Raw genomic sequence first — 7,121 nt, 5'->3', positions numbered from 1 at the left:
CAACGGTGGGCCGCCCAAGAAAATCCAACCGACCGAGAAGAATGGGCTTTGATGGTGGCAGAAGCTGGACGACCAGCCTGTACATAAGCATGTGCAATCACCATTCTAATCCATCTGGCCAGAGTCTGCTTGGAAGCAGGCCAGCCATGTTTGTGAAAACCAAACAGTACAAACAGAGAATCAGATTTCCTAACAGAGGAAGTTCTCTTCACATAGATACGGAGAGCACGTACCACATCCAAAGACCGCTCTTTGGACGACAACTCAGGAGAATTAAAGGCCGGAACCACAATCTCCTGGTTAAGGTGGAAGGAAGACCCCACCTTAGGTAAATAACCCGGTCGCGTTATAAGAACCGCCTGGTCACGATGAAAAATCAAATGGGGAGACTTACAGGATAAGGCACCCAAGTCCGAGACCCTTCTAGCTGAAGCAATAGCTAGCAAAAATAGCACCTTAAGGGACAGCTACTTAAGGTCAGCAGAGGCAAGAGGTTCAAATGGAGACTCTTGCAAGGCCTCAGGCACCACCGACAGATCCCAAGGGGCCACAGGAGGCTGAATCCGCAACACGCCCTGAGTGAATGTACAAACATCCGGAAGGGTAGCAATCGTTCTCTGAAACCAAACTGACGAGGCAGAAATGTGAACCTTGAGGGAGGCCAGACGCAGGCCTAAGTCCAGGCCCTGTTGTAAGAAGGCTAACAGTTTGGCCGTGCTAAACTTGAAAGCGTCATGATTGTGAGACGCACACCAAAGTAAAGTAAGCATTCCAGACCCTATGGTAAATCCGAGCAGAAGCCGGCTTACGGGCCTTCAACATAGTTTGAACGACTGCCTCAGAAAAACCCTTGGCCCTCAGGACGGAAGCTTCAAGAGCCATGTCGTCAAAGCCAGATGGGCCAAGTCCTGGTAGACACAAGGGCCCTGAACGAGGAGGTCTGGTTGTTGTAGAAGGGGACGATCTAGCGAGAGGCCCTGTAGATCGGAGAACCAGTACCGTCTGGGCCATGCTGGAGCGATCAGAAGTAGGTTTCCTCCTTGCTTGAACTTCCGTATTACTCTGGGCAGGAGTGACACCGGAGGGAACACATACGGCAGCCGAAAGTTCCATGGGATTGACAGAGCATCCACGAATGCTGCTTGAGGATCCCTTGACCTTGCTCCGAAGACCGGACCCTTGTGATTGTGTCGAGACGCCATCAGGTCCACATCTGGAAGGCCCCACTTGTCCACGAGAAGTTGTAACACCTCTGGATGGAGGCTCCACTCTCCGGCGTGTACGTCCTGGTGACTGAGAAAGTCCGCTTCCCAGTTTAGGACACCCGGAATGAACACTGCGGATATGGTTGGCCGATGGCATTCTGCCCACTGAAGATTCCGTGATACTTCCCTCATTGCCATGCAGCTTCAAGTGCCGCCTTGATAATTGATGTACGCCACCGTGGTGGCGTCTCATTGTACTTGAACAGGTCTGTTCTGTAGTAGATGCTGGGCCATTGTCAACAAATTGAACACTGCACGCAGTTCCAGAATATTTATCGGGAGTAGAGACTCCTCCTTGGTCCACCAAACCTGAAGAGAGTGTTGTTCCAACACCGCGCCCCAGCCTCTCAGACTGTCATCCATCGTCGGAAGGACCCAGTTGGATATCCAGAAGGGACGGCCCCTGCTCAATCATTGGTCCTGAAGCCACCAGCTCAGTGACAGGCGGACCTCCGGAGACAATGAGATCATGTGAGATCTGATCCGGTGAGGCAGGCTGTCCCACTTGGTCAGAATTAACTTCTGCAGAGGGTGAGAATGGAATTGAGCATACTCCACCATGTTGAAAGCCGACACCATGAGCCCTAGCACTTGCATTGCCGAATGTATCGACACTTGTGGACAAGATAGAGCGCATCGAATCCTGTCCTGAAGCTTCAGGACTTTCTCCTGAGACGAGAACAACCGTTGGTTGTGAGTGTCCAATAACGCTCCCAGGTGTACCATGCTCTGAGCAGGAACCAGGGAGGATTTCTTCCAGTTGATCAGCCACCCGTGGGCTTTCATAAACTGGACCATCAGATCTAGATGACACAGGAGAAGTTCTGGGGAATTTGCCAGGATCAACAAATCGTCCAAGTACGGTAGGATCTTGACCCCTTGACGACGGAGTGTAGCCGTCATGACCACCATTACTTTGGTGAAAACGCTGGGAGCCGTTGTCAAACCAAAGGGTAACGCCCAAAATTGGTAAAGAAGATTGCCCACTGCAAACCTGAGGTACTGCTGATGAGACACTGAAATAGGAATATGCAGCTAGGCATCCTATATGTCCAGGGAGACCATATAGTCCCTAGGCTCCAAGGCCAGAACAATAGAGCGCAGAGTTTCCATACGAAACTTGAAGACCTGCACATACTTGTTCAAGGACTTCAAATTGAGAATGGGCCGCGAGGACCCGTTCGGTTTCGGGACTAGAAGCGGCGGTGAATAGTACCCCTTGCCTCTCTGAGCCAGAGGCACCTGTACTACCACTCCTGTGGACAGGAGGGAATGTACCACCAAATGCAGAGTGTTTGCCTTTGTCGGGTCCAGAGGAACATTTGTCAGGCAAAATCGATGAGGGGGATGATTCTTGAAGGATATGGCGTAACCTCGAGTGACGACTTCCCTTACCCAGGCATCGGAAGTGGTCTTCAACCATTCCGGGGCAAAACCTAGAAGTCTGTCCCCCACCCTGGGATCCCCGCCCCGTCATGCGGCAGGCTGGTCCGTTTTGGAAACGGGCTGACGGGCAGCCCAGGCTTGCTTCAGTCTGGGCTTGGCAGGTCTGGAAGCACGAGCTTGCTTTGGATACGCCTGACCCCTTTGCTTTACCTGGAGGACGAAAGGGCCGAGGGAAAGTACTTTTAGCCTTTTGTGCGGAAGGAGCCGTACTAGGTAGGCAAGCTGTTTTAGCAGTAGTCAGATCAGCCACAATCTTATTGAGGTCTTCTCCAAAGAGAATGTCTCCCTTTGAAAGGAAGCACCTCCACTGTTTTCTTGGAATCCATGTACACCGACCAGGATCTCAACCAAAGGATACATCTGGCCAAGGCGGATGTAATAGCAGCCTTGGCCGCCAGCACCCCGGCATCGGTGGCTGCCTCCTTAAGGTACAGAGAAGCCATGGTAATATACAAGAGACATTGTCGAGCATGCTCAGATGCATTACAAGGCAGCTCCGCCTCTAGCTCCTGAGCCCACGCCTCAACAGCTTCAGCAGCCCAAGTTGCTGCAATGGTTGGCCTATGCACAGCCCCTGTTAGGGTGTAAATCGCTTTCAAACAACCCTCCACCCGTCTATCCGTCGGTTCCTTTAGAGAGGTGACGGTAGTTACTGGCAGAGCAGAGGAAACTACCTTACGAGCCACATGAGAATCTATAGGCGGAGGAGTTTCACAATTTTTACAAAGCTCCGCATAAAGAGGACAGCGAGCTAACAGTCTCTTATTCGGTGTGAACTTTGTCCCCGGATTTTCCCAGGACTCCTGACGTATGTCAGCCAGGTGTTGAGATTGAGGTAAAACTTGTTTAACCACCTTCTTACGTTTAAATCTGTCCGGCTCTTTAGAGACAGACTCGGGGTCATCCTAGACCTGAAGAATGAGCCTGATACCCTTAATCAAATCAGGGACATCCACCATTGACTTCCCCTCCCCTTCAGAAGCATCTGAGTCAGTGTCTGTGGGGTCAGTATACGCACCATCCTCCTCAGAGGATGTGTCCGGGGTAGCAGTGGATTGTGAGGAGGTAATGGCCCGTTTGGAAGATGTCTTAGGCGGGCGAGAGTGAGATTTAGATTTAATCAGTGACCGGTTCAAGTGCTGTAACTGAGTGGAGATTTGATCCGCCCATGGCGGATTAATTGCAGGGACCATGAACTGCTGCAGTGGCACAGGTGGTCCCACAGGGGGCGCCAGTTTAGTTACAAGCGTGTTTAACAGCATGGAAAAGGTAGCCCAAGGCGGGTCATTTGTTGCCCCTGGTGCTACGGACCCACTGTGGGGGGGGGGGGGTGTAAGGAACCCCCTGAACTCTCTGCTGCCGCCTTATCCTCCAAAATGTCTGCGGCATCACCACCATGCAACGTGGGAGAAGCCCCAGCTCCGTCGCCTTGTGTAGCTGACATAACAGTAAGCACAATATTGGGCAACACGGTACAATTCTTAGCAGCTATATACCTAGCAAGAACTCCCAGTGAAGTGTGACTGTCAGCACAAACCGGGAATCCAAGAGATATATGGTGACTATAAATCACAAGGAAGAATACACAGCAAGTATAACTTGTGAAAAACCTATATCATACAGAAAACCTGATACACTTAGCCCCCTCAGGTTATGGAATATAGGAGTAACACGCTGAGTAAAATACCCGATATGGCAGCCACGCAGCAGCTAAATGCATGCACACATATATAGTCACAAGCGTACCATGCAGAAATTATGTACCATAAAACTGCACTGGACTAGCAATACAAAAGTAATACTCAGTATAGCTATATATATATATATATATATATATATAATGTTAACAGTAGATATAACAAAACACAGTAAGTACTGGATGTATGTCACAGGTCACAGAGTGTTTGTACCACACAACCCTGAATGTATGCACTTTCTTAACTAACACTGTCCTAGTGACAGGTAGAATACTTAAGTGTTCTGTAAAATGCACAGTGCTGGCGATCAGACGGCTTTACAGAGGAGGATTTGCCCCAGCAGTCCCAGGAACAGCTCAGCTCCGTAGTGATGGCTGTGGACAGGGAGTGAGGGAGAGAGCTGCAGCTCCAGGGCGGGAACATTTACAGAAATGGCGCCCTGGGGTTGGGGGAGGGGCAACAGGTTATGCCTTCTCCCCCTGGTGGCTTCCCCACCGGGCGCTGCGGGTTATTGAAAATGGGGTTTTAATTAGAGCAAAAACCCCCACCTGTCCCAGTGGAGCGGCTGCCCAGTAACAGTGTTCATGCCAGCGCGCGCGCGCGGCCCGCCTCCCACGGCCGTGCCGGATCGCGGTTTAACAGCGTCCAAAGAGACCCCTTACCTCCCCTGTACCTGCGGCCACGCGATCCTGGAGGACAGCGGCGGGTGTGCGTGACTAACAAGAAGAACACCGGAGCCTCTGCTGTAGTGACCCGGCAACCAGGGCGCGGGAGTATACAGCGCTGCTGGGGGAGTGATGGAGCTGCAGCTGAGTATGTCTTATGACATTAAAAGCTGCAGCCCTTGAAGTCTTGAACGTTTTTCTTTTCTTCTTTCTTCAAAAAAAGCTATAGTATGGGCTGCAAAGGCAGCCCCCCTGTTGATTGCCTGCTTACTGCATATTTAGGTGTGTTCGAATTCTGATGCGGCGCAAGCACGGCACAAAATTGATGAGTTTAAGGAGCGGGGGCATTGTTACAGCAGCAGATTTAATTTACGACCCATCCATAGAGACAATGTTATGATAAGGATTGCAAATGAATTCCATGGCCTGTTTCTTTCACCCGTTTTTCCTTTGTCTCCCCCTTTGCCCAGATACACCGATCCGGAAAAGACATCGACTATACCCAAGAATGATTACGAAAATGTTATGTGAATGTATTTTAGATATGTGTCTTATCTTCATCTCTACAACCTTCAGTTAGTGACACACATAGTCGACAGGTGATATCCACATATATTAGCACTCACATATGTTCCCCCTCCATGTATCATCAACTAAATGTGCACCCCATTTGTTGGAACAAGAAGCCGAAAAGAGCTCGGTAGTGTTTGTTGGCCCACTAACAGACCCTTAATACGGGATAAGAAGGATTTAATGTATACTTCGCAATACCTCGAAGCTTATCTAGAACATATACGGCACGATGATACATGCCCCTCAGATATGGATTCATACATACATGCTTTTACTATCCCACTAGGTCATACATTTCCCGCCTACACCTCTCCTCCTACTATCCAATCATCTGTAGATATTGTATTGTATATTTTTCTGTTTAATGTTTAGATAGTGGCAGTTATTGTTGACTGCCAAAGGGTGGACTGTCAAAGTCGAAAAATATTCCAGTACACACACCACGTACTAACAACACACACATGCCCGCTGCGCGTGCACTTGTTGATGTCTGGTATCCAGCTGTAGGGTATTTTAAGGGTAACATTCCGGTGTTGGTTAGAGGAAGATCGCATGTTCCTGCGTATAGTTATGTGCAGAAGTAGAATATAGATATAAACTGTATTTACTGTATATTATGTATGCGGCGGGAATCCAGAGGAGACCACCCACAAGAGCAGTTGAGAAAGACATCGCCCACCTTTTCAAATCAACCTATGACCTCTCCTGTAATGTAAAGATGCATCCCTGTGTCCAATGGACAAAGGGATTACAGTATCCATTGTATTGCTTTTGGAAGTAGTGTATAAAAAGCCTGTTGCTGCCTGGCCGGTCAGAAGACTCTTAACGCTATCTACCTGATTAGCGGAGGACTGGACCAGGAAGCGCATGCAAATATTCTCACATATGTACATTGACTGTAGCCATTTACTCTGTTGTATTTTAGTGTATAAATTGTATTGTTAACCCCCTTCCAGATATATACTCTGTGGTGTCGGAGCTCAGTGTTTAACTACAAATCGGTGTTGTGTCCTCTTTTCCCTGCTAGGGTTTAAAGTGTATTACATTACCTAAGTGTATAAGGTTTAAAAGTGTATTGATAAGGTGTGTACGCGCTGCGGGTACTTTGTACCGTCAGCGCTGCATAAGGTTTAAGGTGTAACATCATTGCAGTGCTTTGCTGCATAAGGTTTAAAGTGTAATAATATCATTGCTTTGTATTACTAATAAGGTTTAAAGTATATCAATCGAGTGTGTACGCGCTGTGTGTACTTTGTACCCCCAGCGCGGCGTTTGTACGCTAAGTACGTACACGGTACGGGGCTCTGTATGCAAATAGCGTACAAAGTACGTAGCGTGTGTATTAAGTCTAGCGACCGCAGCGGCTCCATGGTAAAACTGTTTAAAGGTATAGCTTTATGGTTTAAGATGATATCGACATTATCAATTGGGGGCATCGTCCGGTTTTTCCTCATACCCGCAGCCTAGCAGGTTAA

This window comes from Pseudophryne corroboree, chromosome 1 (genome assembly GCF_028390025.1).
Source record: "Pseudophryne corroboree isolate aPseCor3 chromosome 1, aPseCor3.hap2, whole genome shotgun sequence".
Taxonomy (NCBI): domain Eukaryota; kingdom Metazoa; phylum Chordata; class Amphibia; order Anura; family Myobatrachidae; genus Pseudophryne; species Pseudophryne corroboree.
The sequence above is the reverse complement of the archived record's forward strand: the minus strand, read 5'-3'. Positions refer to the sequence as shown.